We start from the raw sequence: 16,330 nt of genomic DNA, 5'->3' as shown, positions 1-16,330 counted from the left end.
TGGCCAGCAGGAGCCATCTCTGCTCTTCAGGACTGTTTTGACTGTACTGACTGGCACATGTTCAGGGAGGCTGCAACATATGGCGACTCTACCAACTTGGAGGAATACACAGCATCAGTGACCAGCTACATCAGCAAGTGCATTGATGATGTTACCTTCTCCAAGACCATCACCACACGCATCAACCAGAAGCCATGGATGACTGCGGAGGTGCGTGCGCTGCTGAAGACCCGAGACTCTGCCTTAAGAGCAGATGACAAGGCTGCCCTAAGAACAGCGAGGGCTAAACTGTCCCTGGCCATCAGAGAAGCAAAGTGCGCACACGCCCAGAGAATCCACAGTCACTTCCAGGACAGCGGTGACACGCGGCACATGTGGCAGGGCATCCAGGCCATCACCAACTACAGGACTTTGCCTGGGACAAAGATGCCTCCCTTCCAGATGCGCTGAACAACTTCTACGCTAGGTTTGAAGCACAGAACAACGTGGTGGCGAGGAAGACCACCCCTCCTCCCAACGACCAGGTGCTCTGTCTTACCACGGCAGATGTGAGGAAAACTCTACGTAGAGCCAACCCACGGAAGGCTGCTGGACCAGACAACATTCCTGGCAGAGTGCTCAGGGGATGTGCAGACAAGCTGGCAGATGTTCTTACCGACATCTTCAACATCTCTCTGAGCAGCGCCATCGTTCCAACGTGCTTCAAGGCCAGCACCATCTTCCCCATGCGAAAGAAGTCTTCAGTGGCCTGACTCAACGACTACCGTCCCGTCACACTCACCCATCATCATGAAGTGCTTCAAGAGGCTCGTCATGAGGCACATTAAGACCCAGCTGCCCCCTCACTAGACACACTGCAGTTCGCGTATCATCCAAACCGCTCAACAGATGACGCCATCGCCACCACCCTCCATCTGGCCCTCACCCACCTAGATAAAAAGGACTCATACTCAAGACTTCTGCTCAGCATTCAACACAATAATTCCACAGCACCTGATTGGAAAACTGAACCTGCTGGGCCTGGACATCTCCCTCTGCAACTGGATCCTGGACTTCCTGACAGGGAGACCTCAGTCAGTGCGGATCGGGAACAGCACCTCCACCACCACCACACTGAGCACTGGGGCCCACCAAGGCTGTGTGCTCATTCCACTGCTGTTCACTCTGCTGACTCACGACTGTGCAGCATACAGAGAGGAGGTGCAGCGGCTAACAGACTGGTGTAGAGCCATCAACCTGTCTCTGAATGTGGACAAAACAAAAGAGATAGTTGATGACTTTAGGAGAGCACAGAGTGACCGCTCTCCGCTGAACATCGACGGCTCCTCTGTGGAGATCGTCAAGAGCACCAAATTCCTTGGTGTTCACCTGGCGGAGAACCTCACCTGGTCCCTCAACACCAGCTCTGTTACCAAGAAAGACCAGCAGCATCTCTACTTTCCTCGAAGGCTGAGGAAAGCACATCTCCCAACCCCCATCCTCACTACATTCTATAGAGGGACTATTGAGAGCATCCTGAGCAGCTGCATCACTGCCTGGTTTGGTGCTTGCACCGTGTCGGACCGCAAAGCCCTGCAGAGGATAGTGAGGACAGCTGAGAAGATCATCAGGGTCTCTCTTCCCTCCATCAAAGAAATTTACAAAAAACACTGCATCCGCAAAGCAACCAGCATTGTGGATGACCCCACACACCCCTCACACAAACTCTTCACCAGGAGGTACCGAAGCATTCGGGCCCTAACGGCCAGACTGTGTAACAGCTTCTTCCCCCAAGCCATCAGACTCCTCAATACTCAGAGACTGGACTGACACACACACACACACACACACACACACACACACACACACGTGTCCCGAGTTGCACTTTAATTATTGTCACTTTATACCTGGAATAATAGAATACTCATCTCATAGTATGTTATGTTTATATTTGGCATTTTTAGAAACTGTCATCTTTTTGCACTACTGTGTACTGGTCGGCGCTGCACTGTCTTTCACTGTGCCTATTGTCCTGTTAATTTTTTGTCATTTATTGTACTGTCCCGTACTTTTGCACACGTTTGCACGTGCACTTTATATAGGTATGTTATGTAGTCTCATGTGGTTCTGTGTTTGTCCTATGTTGTTTTATGTAGCACCATGGTCCTGGAGGAACGTTTTCTTGTTTCACTGTGTACTGTACTAACTGTATATGGTTGAACGACAATAAAAACCACTTGACTTGAGTCAGCTACAGATAGCTCACGCTTAGACAAAACACAGCACACACACACGAAGGTGAACAGGCATGTGCATCTGGATTCTCTTAGCCCCCACACAAATGGCTTAGTATCCGAATGCCTCTGAATTTGGCGTTTGTGTGAGTGTACTGGGATTATTGGTCAGTGCTTTGATAGCTGTTGGAAAAGGCAAGGCAACAAGTCGAAATAAGATGAGAGACGGAGAGGGAGAGGGAGAGGGAGAGAGAGAGAGAGAGAGAGAGAGAGGGAAGGGAAAAAAGGGTCAAATACCACATGCAGCTGGTATGAATACGCCTCAACACGTGAGTTCTGCCACACAGACACACACACACACACACACACACACTTTGCTAAGGGTTCAGGGAGTTGTGTGTGCACATGCATATACTGTATATCGTTGTTTACGTTCAACTCATGCATTTGTTTACACACACATACATATACACAGTGGTTTTGGCCCATACAGAGAAAGTGAGTCACCTTGCATGATGGGTTCAAAAGGCTGCCAATAATGAAAAAAAAAAATAAAAAAAAAATACAGTAGAAAAGAAAGAGTGGGAAAGACACAGAAAAACACACTGACCAGAGACTGAATCCCTTAAATCCACATCCATCAAACCACTCAAAAACACTGTGGTGCCGCTGCCTCCTATTGGACAGAGAAACACGTGTCCCTCCCACAGCAGGCACCTATGGCAGAGGGGCCGTCTGCATGTCTTTACCCCACCCCCATACAGATCCTGTCTGTCTACAGAGAACGTGAAAGAGACAGAAAGGCTCTCAAGTGTCTGGGACTTTATTCTTCACTTGGCTTCACTTTGGATTTGATGCCACAGAATTACAAAGATTAAATCCCCTTCTACACACACATGTGCACACAAGCTCATGCACACACACACACACACACACACACACACACACACACACACACACACACACACACACACACACACACACACACACACACACACACACACACATAATTTTTTAATAATTGTATCATAAGGACCTAAAACTAACCCAAACCCACCCTAAAAGTCATTTTACTTTATTTATGGATAATTTTTACCTTTGAGGATGTACAACTTTGAGGTGTATGTTGCTACTTATGGCTTATAGTTTCCAAAAGTTCACTTTAAAACACACACACAACAAACACTGTGTAGTACAACTTGTCATGTTACTATTCACAATTAAAGCATGAGTGTTGTTGGAGTCTGTGTTGAGTGACAGAGAAGGGATGGTGACTGCTGGAATCTGTCTGTGTGATGTCTCGCTGAGGGTTGAATGTGGGGGTTTCACTGCCGGATGAAGGGGGGCTGTCTGGACGCAGAGGTCATGTGAGTTGTTTTAAAAGTTTTTGCACACACACACACACGCGCACACGCGCACACACACACACACACACACACACACACACACACACACACACTACTGATTCCTGAAATGAATTCAAGCTATATATACTGATGACAGAGCGTCATAATTTACACACCCAGGCAAAATTCAGAATAGGAATGTAAACTGTTGAAATGTTTAAAATAGTTCAGCACATGTGTGGTGTGCATATACATTGAAGGCACGGGAGTTTCTTACTGTATATTTCTGTGTTCTTGAATGCATCTCCTTAAAATTGTCTTGAGTATATGGGTGTATACGTTTGTCCATTACACACATTTCTGTGGTTTGCATTGATTATAGCTAATGATCCATCTGAGTGAGAAGAACCTAATTACAACACCATGGAGGACCACACATGACCAGAACCACCCTGAGCTCCCCAGCCAGCATCTCTCTCTCTCTGGGGCTCACTGTGGGTGGTACACTGGGCGGTACTGGAGCTAAGATGCTGGTACCGTTCAGACGGGCATACAGTGAGGGAAAATAATTAATTTACCAAAATACTTACTGATTTGAAGTGAGGCCACACACAGCGCAAGACACACACACTGCCACCACAGCTGCAGCAGAGCATGTGTGTGTGTGTGTGTTTGTGTGTCTGTAATACAGTGCGTGAGGAGGGTTGTGTTAGTTGGTGATAGAGTCGGCTTTTAAAGTGAAATGATATCAGAGAAGAGCTAGCATGAGAGAGAGCGAGAGAGGCACAGATAAAGCTTGTGCAGTGCCAGCGTTTGGGGGTTAAGAGAGCTGGATGGAGACCAACTTTGTCCCTTCAGGCCTCCAGGGACTCTGGCACAAGCAGTGCAGGCTGCAGCTCTGGCCCAGGGCCAGGCCATACGCAGGGGCCGCACGCTCAGGAAAACACCCGGCTAAAAGGGGATCACCAGGCCATGCAAGGCAGACACGATGCCCTGCAGCACTGGCACAATAAAAAAACCATGGAGTACTTCACAAATGCAACACAATTACACAGACACTCACACTCTCACACAGACATCTGCTCGCTAAGAGCTGGGAATTAATTAATCTTGAAGACAGCTGCCCAGTGTAAGAGCCCCACCTGAATTGCCCTACTGACTGGAACTGTGCTTGCCATTGTTTCGAAAAAAAGGTAATGAGGTCGTGCCATGGTAAAGTGATGGTATAAGATGGAAATACCATGGTAATTTGATAAATAGCATGGTACTGCACCATGACATTTACACATGTGGAGCGGAGGGGGGTGGGGCCGGGTCGGAATATCGCACGCCCGGTCCCCAATCGGCCTGATGAGGCGCGCGAGGGATAAAGGCGGCTGGTGACGATGGTTCGAGAGAGAGAGAATTACGGGCATGTCCGTCATGTGTGTGTTTATGTTTGTGTGTTTTTGTTTGAGTTTGCATTAAATTATGATTTATGTTGACAAGCCGGTTCTCGCCTCCACCTTGCCCATCCTTAACTGTGTTGCATTGGTGCCGAAACCCGGGAAGGAGGAGGGATGCCCGTCACAGAGTCCTCGACACTGCTGTCCACCCTGGGGAGCGCCGCTGCCATCTGCCGGGTGACGGAGTAGCCCGACCGCTCGATGCGATGAACGGTCGCAGTCCGCAGGGCAAGTGGGGACTGGATACCCCGACCGCCTGGAGCGAGGGAGCCGCTGCCGGGGGCGGAGGAGGGCCCCCATTTGCTGCTAGAAAAGCGGAGGGGCGTTCTGCCCGCTGGGGGTCGAAGGTTTGACTCCGGTTTGCCAGGGGTTGGAGCGGCTGTCGTCCGCCTGAGTGTGGAGGAGTGTTCGAGGACCACGCGACGGTACATCAGAGAACCGGCTTGCCAACATAAATAATATTTTAATGAGAAACTTAAACCAAAAGCACAAACACACACACATGACGGACATGCCCGTAATTCTTTCTCTCTCGAACCATCGTCACCGGCCGCCTTTATCCCTCGCGCGCCTCATCAGGCCGATTGGGGACCGGGCGCGTGATATTCCGACCCGGCCCCACCCCCCTCCGCTCCACAACATGGTACTAAATGTACTTCAAAGAATGCCATGGTATTCGATGGTAGGCTACATGTTCAAAAACTTTGGGCCTCATTCACTAATCGTGCATATGGACATTTTTGTACGTGAAATCTGCATAAGAATGTTTTAGTGAACAAATTATGATAGCTTGAGCTGGGTTCTGCACATACTCCCTCAGTGCACAAATGACGTTGGATGATGCAGCCGGTGGAATGCTCCTGTACAGTCCGGAAAGGTTTGTCAGATGGTTTTAGCATGTTGTATACTGCACAACATCGCAATGGCATGGGGAGTTGAATTAACTTATTGCAGTGTTCGAAGTGCGCATTTAATCTCACAGTACTGACAGCAATTCTAAATCTTATTAGGCGCCGGTACAGTGTCCTGTTCATGAAACGATCAGGCGAAGGAGTGGAACCTCCACTGAGTTCTTCCCACATTGAGCACTGCCACACACACTGTGGACCAAACGCACAGCCTGAACAGAACAATGAGGCACGGATACAGTAAATGGTCCTGCACAAGCAGCACTCTAAGAATGTCTTCAGTTCATCCAACATCTACAGAACGTGATGCATATTATAAAATGAATCAAAATTGTAATGCTGCACAGCGCTGTTTCATAAGGTGATGTTTTTTGTAATTTTGTTTTATGCTAATTATTCACTTTGTGCATGCATTCCTTCAGTTAGAATAATCCGGATTCATTAATATAAGAACAAGAGATAGAAAAAAACTGTATGTACATACACACCTGTTTTGAATCAGGCAGAAATTTAGAAAAGAAAACTTTTCCTGTGCGTCTAAGTATGCAAAATCTATGCAATAATTAGTGATAAGACTAGCTGAAAGGCACAAAGTCACCATTGGAAAGAATATAATATACTCTTACAATATAGCATACAAGCACATTAACTAAACTTAAAACTCAAACTCACACCCAGATAAAACTCATATAGTAAAATAACAACATAAAACATTGTCAGAACCATGACCTAGCACAGATGCTCCAGATACTTTTAAATAAATGAATTGCACCAGCTGATAGTACCATTTATTTGCACGCACTGTTTTAGCATCCAATAAGAATCCACCAAAAGAATTATGCAAATCAGGCAATGCCGTAAAAACACCTGATAATTTAGTGCTAAATGCAAATTGCATGATGCAATTCCCCATCTTTCAGGTCTGTGTTGAGTGCTAGGTTCGGGAGAATGCAGCAGACTACCTCACTGGGACTGTACAGCATCTCTCCACTACTGCTGTTCAGGTACAACCAGCTCTTTGAAATGTGAAAGTACGCTCGGCTGCACTGTATATGAATATATGCCCAGTTGCAACACTCTTTTCCATCGTTTGATCATTATTTGATCAGTTACAGCTGCCATAATCAATTCTGTTTATTGCCTGCTTTCCTCGGGCGGTAATAGCACAATGCTAATTGCAGCAAGGAAATAGCAGTGAGTTTTTTCAATAAGGCATATAAGCCTAATTTACATAGAAAGGAGGCATGTTTGTGCTGAATGTGCTGTAACTTAAATACTCATTAGCACATTTGTCACCCTACTAAAATAGAATATTGGTGATTGGTGAATAAACGCAAATGTTTGGGCTTCGGTACATGTGCCCCAAAATGCCAGTGCTGTTTAGTGAATCTGACCCTTCAAGCCGAGGTGTTCATTTGGGTAATGAAGGTTTGAGTTAGAGAAGCCTGTTTCCCTCCTCCTAACCAATAACTTCTTGTCTCTTCTCTATTGTCTCTGGTCAGTAAAAAGTGGCAAAAAATTAAATACAATTTAAATATAAAAAATTATCATATTAATCATAGCATAACACAATAATAATATAATATATCTTATACAGTAAATCACTTAAATTATAAGCAAATGTCATAATCAGTAAATAATTGGAAATTGAATTAACTGTCTCGAGATAGATTCCATTATTTCAATTCGAAACAGACACGCATTATTTGTCTGCTTGTCCCTCCATCTCCATCTCTTTCTCCCTCTATTCCATAACATGTTAGTGCCAGGAAGTATAGAGCTGCCAGTAGTACTGTCCATAATTCCACAGGCGGCATTTCCATGATAGCAGTGCCAATAGTGTCTGTGTACTGTTGCTGGGAATTACATCATCACATTTCATGTTGCTGCTCAGGGATTTTAGGACAAATGGGTGTTTATGCGTCTGTGTGTGCGTATGTGTGTTCAAGGATTAATGCTTTGTGCCTGGGCAAGTGACCTCTGCATTGAATAGACAAACCAAAGGGATCAAGTTACCCCATTTCCCCCTATTTCTCCCGCTCTGTCTCTGTCGGGTGTAGGGTTTCTCCAGGCTCCAGACACAGGCACTAAGAGGCCCTCACCCCCAGACACCAACAACACAGGGGAATGAGCAAGAGAGAGAAATACAGAGAAAGAGACAGCAGGGTGTGTACATGAGATGGATGAATGTGTGCAATTCATGGCACGCCTGCATGCTATCAGTAAAAATGAGAGCAGTGTTTTTTTGGGGTTTTTTTTTTAAAAAGAAGAGGAACAGGAGATATGTGTGTGTGTTTTCAGGGAACTTCCACAACTGTCATGCTTCATGCATTATATTTAGCATTCATTCTAAACACAACAATGCATGTGAAATGTGCAGTAACACATGCATTGTTTGATAGTATGTTTTTGTGTATTTATCAAGAATTAGTATTCTGCTGCGGACAAAATAATGATGGATCCACTACCTGAAAAACATGTCCCACTCCCTTACAACTGCCTTTTCTCAACATCTCATGGGGCACCCCTTATCCTCACCCCACCCCCAAATCCCTTGTGACCCCTTAAGAGTCTCGGACAATACAAACTCCTCCCACATGACCCCCTTCAGCCCTGTCTTCAGCCAATGAGGTTATTATTGAATTGAATTGTGGTAAGGTTGATTTTAGTGACAGGCAAAACAGTACACAACTAACATGCATCCAGTAAACACAAACCTAATAACAAACAATACATGCAACAGCTCCAAGCTAAGAAATATGAAACAAATAATACATAATAAAAAATACAAGGCCAACACATACAAAAAACTAGAGCAAATTCAAAAATTCTATGAACTCACAACTAATAAAACCTAACAATGATCAAGTTTACATGCACTCAAGAAAAGCGGTTTATTCGAGGTTCTTTTGTAGAAAGTGGCGTTCTAAAACGAATGTAAATGAGAATTCTGATATCCTTACATTGTGCAAGGGATTAAGAGAAAGCTATTTAACACCCAGGTTTCTCCTGGAGAACATGGCTTATGTGGTCATGTAAACGCACAAGCAGTGCTCTTCCAGGTTTTTGAGGACTGCACATATGCGTTAACAGACCAGATAACAAACGTCATAGGATGGAACCTTACAAAAATGCTGCTGATAGAATTCAACATTTCTGGGACTACAGAGCGTAAGTAAACTATCTCATTTACACACACCAATATACTCTTTTTTTAATAATCCAATTATTAATTATATTTAAAATGTAACTGTGGCAGGGCGGAGCCGGGTCGTGATTATACACACCCGGTCCCTTATCAGGCTAATCAAGCCTCCGAGAGGGATAAAGGCCAATTGCAGAAAGTGGTGTGGGTGAGAGAGATCGTTTATGGACATGTCCGTCATGTGTGTGTGTTTGTATTTTGTTTAAGTAAATCATTAAAATATTATTTATATTGACAAGCCGGTTCTCGCCTCCTCCTTTCCATCGAACTATGTTACAGTAACCTTACCATGACAGTAATTTAAGCAGATCCTTTGTAAAAATATAAAGCCAAATGTAAATGCGTAAAAATGTCGAACAGTTTAATGGGGAAAAATATTGACTGACAGGGTCGACTAGCAGCATCAGTACCGTTTAGTCGACAAGTCTCGCACATCCCTAGCTATGAAGCAACAAATATTATATATATAATATAATAGAGGACAGACTCTCCTGTACCTTACTACTTCAATATAACATAGCTAAGGAATAACAAATATAAACTGTACAGCTAACCCCCAAAAGCAAAGATGTACTGTATACACTAGTAGAGCAAATGTAAACAAAACAAAGAGAAGTACGAGTGAAGAGTTCAGGCAAATCTGACATTAGACAAGTGCCTTGTGTTACATTTGGATCTCTGTTTGCTGTGTGAATGTGAATCATGTGAGTGCATTTGTAACTTTGGCATTCAGCTACTGCTTACAGACTGACATTATATATGCCTCTCTCCATCTGCTGGGAAAACTGTCTGTGCACATACAGCCAATGCACACATGCATACAGAGAAACAGACAATACACAATTGCATTCAAAGACGCATAGGCAAAATACCCACACACTGAATACTATATACAGATAGCAAGGGCTTTACATGAGGGGGTGTGTAGGTTAACACAGGTCTAGATAAAACAGTCGCAAAAGGCTTGAAACAGTTTCAGGCAGTGTCTGTGTGTATGATAAATGGTACAATATCCCAGGTGAGTGTGTGGGAGCAATTCAGACCTCTATATGTGCAGAGGTCAGCAGCTACAGCACAATATAAATAATGAAGAGAGACACAGAGTGAGAGACTGATACTTGTATGTTTACACATGAATGTGAAGACATCTGTTGACAGTTTGAAAGGAAGGAAAAGAGAGTGCTTTCAGCCAGAGCACCGTAGTTTTACCAAGTGAGCCCCTCATGCTCTTTAAACCACACACACACACACACACACACACACACACACACACACACACACACACACACACACACACACACACACACACACATCTCTCAACAGAATACTCTCTCCCCCCACTGGGATTAGCAGACAGGCGCAGTACGTTGACACCAAACCACACACACAAACACTAGGTAGTACCAGCATACTGTACTCACTCACCTGGAAACAGCTGGCAGGTGTTCTAACATCAAAACACACATAATCTCTTCTAATTACAGCTCATTTCTATCTAACAGAGATAATTAAACCCTAACCTTAAATTTGTAATCCATACCAATGGACAGAAAAATCACAAATGTGATCGAATTGTTTCTCTTGTTTGCGTGCACTGCATATGCGGCATTCTTTACTCCCACATTCACCTTATTCAGCCTCGCCCCTTTTCCGCGTTCCGCTCTTCCGAATTTTGTCATCTAACTTCCTGTTTGTACCGAAGCTACTGAGAAGAGTCGATCAAAATTGATTTTGAGAGGGAGCACAGAAAGTATTTTTCACCAAAAGTGAAAAGTTCTACAGCACCCCTTTACAATGTGAAAATGCTCTTGAGGTGTTTTTTCTGTCACTTTAAATGTTCATTTTTCACACAACTACGGAGTAAATTGTAAATTGGACCTGGCAAATCACATTCGGACAGCTATGATACACTGCACTTTTCAATAATACAAGCGTTTAATTGTTATGTGTGTAATTCTGCTTAATGTTTAGGTTTCAACTTGTTAATAATTTGTGTTACAATGTGTAGTTGATATGAAATTTCCAACAGTGACACATGCAAGTTCATAACCATCCATCCATCCATCCATCGTCAACCGCTTATCCTGTGTACAGGGTGCAAGTTCATAACATTAAAGAAAATTTAAATTGTAGTTTTTTTAATTAATTTGTCACCCTACAGGTTTTAGAGGCTTAAATGTGATTAAAATAGTTGGAAATAGAATATTAAATAAAACACACATGTGTATGTGTATTACCCCCTCCCCCATCATGGTTTAACGCAAAATAAAAACTACCTTAACAATAACACGATGGGTGAATGACATGAACAGCTAGAAGTGTTGTACAGAGATATTTTAATGACTTTGTGTTGTCTCTTGGATTTTCATGAGCACAGAGGCACATCAGTACGTCCACAGCGTGAAGGCAGGATCTTGTGTATTTATGAATGAAGTTCTCTTGTATTAAAATCTTCCCACTCTGCTTCCAGATGTTATGACATCCCTTGCACACATTAAAATACTCATGATAAAATCTTACAACTCTATAACCTGTAATTCGCTATCTAATTACATTTTGTCATCAACACTATAGACTTCTATATAGAACTGCTAGAATGGAAGTTCCAAGAATTGTTTTTGGCTACACGCTAGTGTCTCTGTTGCATTAGGTGAATACACATGGCTCGGCCAGTATGCAGCTTTCTCCAGAGCAACTTAATTACCCTGTAACGCTTATGTAAATAACAAACATGGGATCCGAGGAAGACTTAACCATTTTATTCTCTTTTGCTTTGCTTTATTTCCAGATATTTCAGAGTTGTTACCGTGTTTGTTTCCGTACCTTTCTATTGCGATGGAATTGTGCTTCAATAGTGGGATTTACCTTTACATAAACTCCAGGATTCCCTCAATGTACCAGCGCAAATACACAATACAAAAATACCAAGTTTAAATCTTTCTCCCATAATCTCTTGAGAGAAATATAGCTCTGTCCCCCAGACTCTAAATTAGCAAGGAGTAATACACTGATGCCTCATGACCTTTCCCAAAAGCAGTAATCACCACTCCCAGAGTATCTACCGCTTTAGGGGGTGTAATGCTACTCCCAAAAATACTACAGAGCAGGTGGTGCAAATATCTAAAGAACTGAGATCTGGGAATCCCAAAATGTTGAACCAGATTTTCAAAGGATCTCAACACTCTGCTCTCATATAGATCACAGAGTGTATTAACCTCCCTCACAATCAACATCTCTGGTTAGTTTGATAGAGAGGCTTTGCAATGGCAAAATAAGGGCAACAAATTCCTGTTCAATACAAAACCAGGGAAGGGCTTTCTCAGGTGGAAGTGGCCAATGAGCCAAATGTCTGAGACCGAAGGCATAATAATAAAACAAAATCTTGGGTAGGCTTAGCCCACCTTTATCAATTGGCCTATGCAGTTTACTGAAATGTAATCTGGGACATTTCCCATTCCAAATGAAGGACTTTGCTATGCTATCAAATTGCTTGAAATAAGAGAGGGGGACATATATAGGGATTGACTGTAACAAGTAGATGAATTTTGGAATACAATTCATTTTAATAACATTAACCTTCCCAATCATCTTTAAATGTAATGAAGCCCACCTGCCCACATCGCTCGAAAACCTTTTAATTAAAGGGTCAAAATTAACTCTGACTAAATCACACAAATTTGCTGGGAATAAAATACCCAAATACTTAATGCCCTGTTTGGGTCACTGGAAGGCGCCCGGCTGGAAAGCCTATACTATACGCTGTCAGAGCCAAAGCTTCGGATTTAGAACAATTAACTCTAAATTTCTGATAATTTAGAAAAGGAATAATAAATAATTCTGTGGAGACAAGGCACCTAAAAGGGTCAGAGACGAATAATAAAATATCATCAACGTAAAGCAGAAGCTTATGCGCCACACCTCCCGCCATCACCCCTGGAAAATCATCTTCGCTTCTTATCGCGGCTGCTAATGGTTCCAGGGCAAGACAGAACAATAATGGGGAACGAGGGCAACCCTGTTGGGTGCCCCTATCCAGCGTAAAATAATCTGAAATTAATCCATTTGTTTGTACCGTCGCTAACGGGTGTCTATAAAGTAACTTAATTCATCCAATAAAAGTATTCTAGAACCTGTATATTTCCAAAATCTTAAAAAGATAATCCCATTCTATAATATCAAATGCCTTTTCAGAGTCAAGTGAGATGGGCGTGAGTCTTTCCATACGCCACTGCCCACATGATATTGATGAAATGCCTAATGTTATCAGAAGAGCTGAGGCTCTGAATAAACCCCACCTGATCTATATGTATAAGAAATGTCATAAATTTACTTAATCGGTTAGCCAGAATTTTTGACAATATTTTACGTTTAGCTGGATCAGAGAAATTGAATGGTAACTCTTACACTTGCTTGGATCTTTGTCCTTTTTAAGAATCAGACTGATCCTGACTTGTGTCATGGTTGGCGGAAGCTTTCAATTCTTTAATGATTCTGTATCAATTTCTAACAAAAGTGGAGCCAGTTCTGTAGCATAAGATCCAAAAAAAAAAAAACATCTGGCCCCGGAGCCTTGCCTGTAGGAAAGGCCTTAATTACCTTGCAGAGCTCCTCCAAGTTTATCTCAGAAGATATTTTTTTTGCTCAGTCATCAGTTTAGGGAGTTCTAATGGTTCCTAACGGTTCTCATCAGTAGACGAAGGTGTGGAACTATAAAGATCAAGATAGAATTAATTGAAAGCATTATTAATATCAATAGCGGAGGTAAATATTTCACCACCAGCAGATTTCACAGAGGGAATGGTAGAAAAAGATTCTCTGTTTTATATATCTAGCCAAACACTTCCCTGCTTTGTCCCCTGACTCAAAGTATGACTGTCTTGTCCTGAATAGCCAAAACTCCACCTTCTGTGGCAAAATAGTATTATATCTGTATTTCAATCATGTCAATTCTCCGAGGCCATCATACGACATTTGGTATTTTAGCTCTCTGCACTTTAATATTCCAAAAGTTCTCGTGCTTTGGATTGTTTGATGAATGAGGCATAGTGTATGATCCAACCCCTAAGAACTGCTTTAAGTGCCTCCCAAGCCAAGACCAAGATTTGAACACATCCTGTGAAGCATCTTGTTGCTCTAGGGGGCTAACACACTTGGACTGAGTCCATCAAAAAATGAAAGTCTCCTTCCAATATTATATCATGAGGGGTGCCAGCGGTTTGCAACATCCCTTCAAGATCTAACGTTAGGGGAGTAAAAATTCGCCAAAATCAAACTTTGCTCCAAAATTTCTGCAAAAACAATAATAACTGTTCCTAATTTATCATTAATCTGTTTGAGACTTTTAAATTGTAGAAAACATGTCCACCCCATATCTTCCCAAATGTATCAGCTTCCTACGGGGAAAGGTGCGTTTCTTGAAGAAACACAATCAAATTTTTCTTACGTTTAAGAAAAGAAAAAAACCTTCCTTGTTTTTATTGGGTGCCCCAACCAATTCACATTCCACGTGGAGAGAGATAGTCCACTCATTTCTGACATATTAGAAAAAATAGATTGTGTGTCAAAAACTAAATTATAAAGACCACATTCCAACATTAGAGCAACAAAAAAACCCTGAACTTCCCCCAGAACCAAACAAACAGAAAAAAGAAAAAAGCATGCATTAACCCAGCGCACGACAGTGCCAACCGGCGTCCATCACGCTAAACTCAAACTGTCAATGTATGCCTACGATAGCCCCTGCGCCAACTTTGCTGTCGGATCGCTCAAGTCCGGTGTTTCTATACAAGTTTTGTGAGACAGAATTACATAACAGAAAAAAATCTATAAAACAAACTCCAGCCAATAAGAGGAAAAAACACAAAAAAAATTTAGATTTCCCTGAAGGTGTGTTCCTCCATAAAACAAGCTCCAGCTTGAAAAAAAGTGGGACGTTCCTCGGGCAGTCAAACGAATGTTCAGTAAGCAGGTCCATTCGGTCATTACACATAGCCTAATCACTCCAATGTCATGCAAGAAATATTCCACAAAACAAACTCCAGCCGATACGAGGCATAAGCAACAAGAATGTGCAGATTCATCCACAATACCGTCCCTAGGGTGTGTTCTTCCACAAAACAAACTCCAGTTGCTAGGCGGAACCAGCACAAAAAGAAACAAAAAAGGCAGTATAGTGTATGTCCAGTGAGTCAGGTCCACTAGGTCCAACATGAAAATCCTCAAATGGCTTACTCACTTCATTGTCTTTATGAAGGACATAGCTTACTGTGGGCATGTAAATATTCCGCAGCCCTCCTTAGTATAACATTTCTTGCATTCCTTGAATCGATCAAGCTTCTCTCTTGTCAAATTTGCAAAGTCTGGGAACAAGAAAATGCTGTGGTTCTTCCAAGAAAGCCTTCCTTTAGTGCTCGTGCAACACGAAATCTTTATCAGATTATCTCAGACATTTGGCCAGAATTGATTGGGGCCTGTCTCCCTCCGCGGATCTCCAAGACGGGGCTCTGTGAGCTTGCTCGATTTCCAGCTAATGGCTCGAGAAGAGCCCCTCTAGGAACTTTACCATATCTTGGCGTTCTTCATGCTCAGGAATTGGAACAATTCGGACGTCGTTTGTTCACTGTCCAAACTGAGTCCGGGACTTTCGGCCCATTTCTCAGGGTAATCAGCCAGAGCATGTAAGTGTCTCTTAATATCTCCAGAGCCCAACATTTTTTAATTCTTTGACATATTTGTCTTCCTAAAACAATTAAGGATCAGGGTGTATCGAATCTCACCTGTTTGTGACACAAATATTATTAAAACTAGCAAAGTGTGTAGAGCTCATTGTTCACATGTCTGACCCTCGCATGGTGCCCATGAGAACTCCCAATACAAGTTTTTTCATTTTTTGTGTTGTGGCTATAGTTCTATAGCTGCAGTCTGATCAATCATATTCAAACTTGATTGAATGGCAGCTGCTACAACATAAGAGCATTCTGCATCTTGTGTGTACTTTGAACGTGATAACTCCAAATTCCAACTCCAGTAAGCTCTGCACACAACTCACCTCGAAGAATATCTGCCTTTAACACATACTGATGCAATATGTACCATACAAACAAAAAAGACAGCTACAGACATGAAGAGAGAGACAAAATGTTATCTCCACACAACTGTATTTCAGCTATTGTTGAACAAAGAGCCAGATAGAGTGAGACAAAGAGGGGCAGAA

At 42.7% G+C, this 16,330-nt stretch overlaps 1 protein-coding gene across 2 annotated transcripts in view; it reads right to left on the bottom strand.

Annotated features, from left to right (window-relative positions):
• The window catches only part of LOC127623424 (lysine-specific demethylase 6B-like), a 116,008-nt gene that overhangs the window by 72,684 nt on the left and 26,994 nt on the right, over nt 1–16,330 (bottom strand). The gene's annotated exons all lie outside the window — the stretch shown is intronic.

The sequence above is a fragment of the Xyrauchen texanus genome, chromosome 1 (assembly GCF_025860055.1).
Source record: "Xyrauchen texanus isolate HMW12.3.18 chromosome 1, RBS_HiC_50CHRs, whole genome shotgun sequence".
NCBI lineage: Eukaryota > Metazoa > Chordata > Actinopteri > Cypriniformes > Catostomidae > Xyrauchen > Xyrauchen texanus.
The sequence above is the reverse complement of the archived record's forward strand: the minus strand, read 5'-3'. Positions and strand labels throughout refer to the sequence as shown.